This window comes from Hordeum vulgare, chromosome 6H (assembly GCF_904849725.1).
Source record: "Hordeum vulgare subsp. vulgare chromosome 6H, MorexV3_pseudomolecules_assembly, whole genome shotgun sequence".
NCBI lineage: Eukaryota > Viridiplantae > Streptophyta > Magnoliopsida > Poales > Poaceae > Hordeum > Hordeum vulgare.
Genome location: NC_058523.1, coordinates 37275868 through 37278629, shown reverse-complemented (window position 1 = coordinate 37278629; position 2762 = coordinate 37275868). Strand labels below are relative to the sequence as shown.

The window sequence follows — 2762 nt, the reverse complement described above, 5'->3', positions numbered from 1 at the left end:
CTGCCTTGCAAAAAGCTTCAACGGTGAGGTTACACGCTGCAATAGCGAGGCTACAATGACGAGGTTGCAAGCTATTTTTGCGAGGCTGTTACTACGTCCGATCCGTCTCATTTCCAAGTCATAGTATTTCTGCTTAGTTATGATTCTTCTCACCAAATTTAACTTAGTTTGAATTAATATCATGTTTATGCGGGATTATGTGGAATACCCGCCTACATCCCTAGCTGCTATCCAACTATAACGCGCTCGTCGGTGGAAATGGAATTTCCTCCGTTTCTTCTTGTCTTTAATACGCGCACTAGGCATAGCTGGCGAATCAGGTGATTAGGAGTATGCGTAGCGCACGGCTGTTCCGTGACTGTCCGATCGAAATTTCGACCAGTCGACCGGAGCCTAGAACCCGCGAAACAAAAATAGAAAATAAAGGTGGGCAAACCACTCATGACGCGCACACTCGACTCAACCACGAATGAAACCGCGTCAAAGCATCGCCCTGTATATATTCCCGGTTCAACCCAGCTCGACCCAATTCACACAGACACCGTCACCCACACACGACACGCGCAAACATGCCGACCACCGCCTCGCCGCTCCTCGCCGCCGCGCTCCTCCTCTCCGCCGCGCTGCTCTGCTCGTGCTGCCCCGTGCCGCTGCCGGAGCAGACGGCCGACAACAGCCCACGGCTGCAGCCCGCGTACGTGGCGCTGCAGGCGCTCAAGCGCGCCATCACCGACGACCCCAAGAACCTGACGGGCAACTGGTGCGGCCCCGATGTGTGCGCCTACTACGGGGTCTTCTGCGCACCGTCCCTCGACGACCCGTGCGCTCGCGCGGTGGCCGGCGTCGACCTCAACCACGGCGACCTGGCCGGCACGCTGCCGTTCGAGCTCGGCCACCTCACCGACCTCGCCGTCCTCCACCTCAACTCCAACCGCTTCGCCGGGGGCCTCCCGGACTCCCTCCCCAAGCTCTCCCTCCTCCACGAGCTCGACGTCAGCAACAACCTCCTCTCCGGCGGCTTCCCGCAGCACATCCTCTGCCTCCCCAACGTCAAGTACGTGGACATCAGGTTCAACAACCTCTGCGGCCCCGTGCCCCCGGCCATCTTCGACAAGAAGATCGACGCGCTCTTCATCAACGACAACCACTTCGACTTCGAGCTGCCTGAAAACTTTGGCAACTCCCCCGCCTCGGTCATCGTGCTCGCCAACCTCCGCCTCCGTGGCTGCATCCCCGCCAGCGTCGGGCGCATGGGTGGCACGCTCAACGAGCTCCTCATGATCAACTCCGGCATTCGATCCTGCATCCCGCAGGAGATTGGGTGGCTACGCGAGCTCACCGTGCTGGACGTGAGCTTTAACCAGCTCCAGGGAACGCTGCCGGAGTCTATGGCCGGGATGCACGCGCTGGAGCAGCTCGACGTCGCGCACAACGAGCTCACCGGACACATACCGGAGGGGATCTGTGCGCTGCCGCGGCTGGCCAACTTCACCTACTCATACAACTACTTCTGCGGCGAGCCGGAGCGGTGCACGGCGCTTCGGCGCAACGACGACCGGCAGAACTGCATCGCCGGCCGGCCGGACCAGCGGCCGGCGGACCAGTGCCTCGCGTTCCTACACCGCCCGCCGGTGCACTGCGACGGGCACGGCTGCTTGGCACAACACTAGTAGAAATTCATTCATTTGGTGGTGTAAAATGGGCGGAGATTTCAATCGTCGTATATATACACACATATGAATACACTGTCATTTTTTTACAACAGAGGATGGTAATAATGGAATTGTAGACATACCAGATACATACATTACATTATTATTATTATTATTATTATTATTATTATTATTTTGCGAGTAAATACATTATTATTGCCCGTTGATGATTGTTACATTCTTTCTTGTGCGCTGGCTAGTCCTAGCTAGTTGGTAGTAGCAAGCATCTTTTGGTGGAGAGATTATTATTAGTACTCCTACTCAGTATTGTTTTTGGTGCTGGTGGCATCATCATGCATGCATGATTGAAAAGGAAAATTGACTGCAAAATGACTGGCTTTCCTTTTCTTGGCTTGAAAGGGAGTTAACCAAGGTCTTTAAGAGGCTGTGCTCTCCAAATCAAATGATGAAGAACATGGTCAGGGATGAGCTGATAATGATACTTATGAGGCAGGAATAATCCATCTTACTACATTTCCAGTTGGAGAAGAATCAATGCCATGCATATCTGATAAGGATCGATTCGGTGAAAAGGAAACGTAGGTGGATTGGGTTGGGCCAAACTGAATAAAGAACATAAGAAATAAATCAACAAAATAAAGGAGCAGCTGGTCATGGGTTCCAGCTGCAAAGAGGGCATCATCTTGACTGGCTCCATCCAGCTTACTACGTTACATTACTAAAGCTGATACAGATACAGCCTAGATGCTGCATTAATTGAGCACCGTTAGGTGGATAAGCAAATGCAACACTAGCTAAGCTTTCCAGAATTTCGATCCTTGCCTGGCGCTGCGCTGGGGCATGTTATTGTTATGTACTACTTATGTATGCATACGCCCAGCAGAACACGGCACCGGGATGGGGTTGACGACGACGACGACGATGCTGACGGACAACAACGTGGGGTGTGGAAACTTTCTCCTTGGCACAAGACAGTCTGGCAGCAGCAGCAAAGGAAGCGGCCGGTCAAGAAGCGGACAATGGTGACCAGACGACTCGTGGAAGGTGACCAAATGGCAAACGATATCTGCCCTGCCAGCCGTTTGGCAC

The 2762-nt window shown here is 53.5% G+C and overlaps 1 pseudogene across 1 annotated transcript; it reads left to right on the top strand.

Moving 5' to 3' along the window:
* Nucleotides 1–466: 466 nt before the first annotated feature.
* On the top strand, nucleotides 467–1849 carry LOC123401942 (annotated as a pseudogene). The gene has a single exon (XR_006611199.1). The product of XR_006611199.1 is annotated as a leucine-rich repeat extensin-like protein 6 (transcript).
* The last annotated feature ends 913 nt before the right edge of the window (nucleotides 1850–2762 follow it).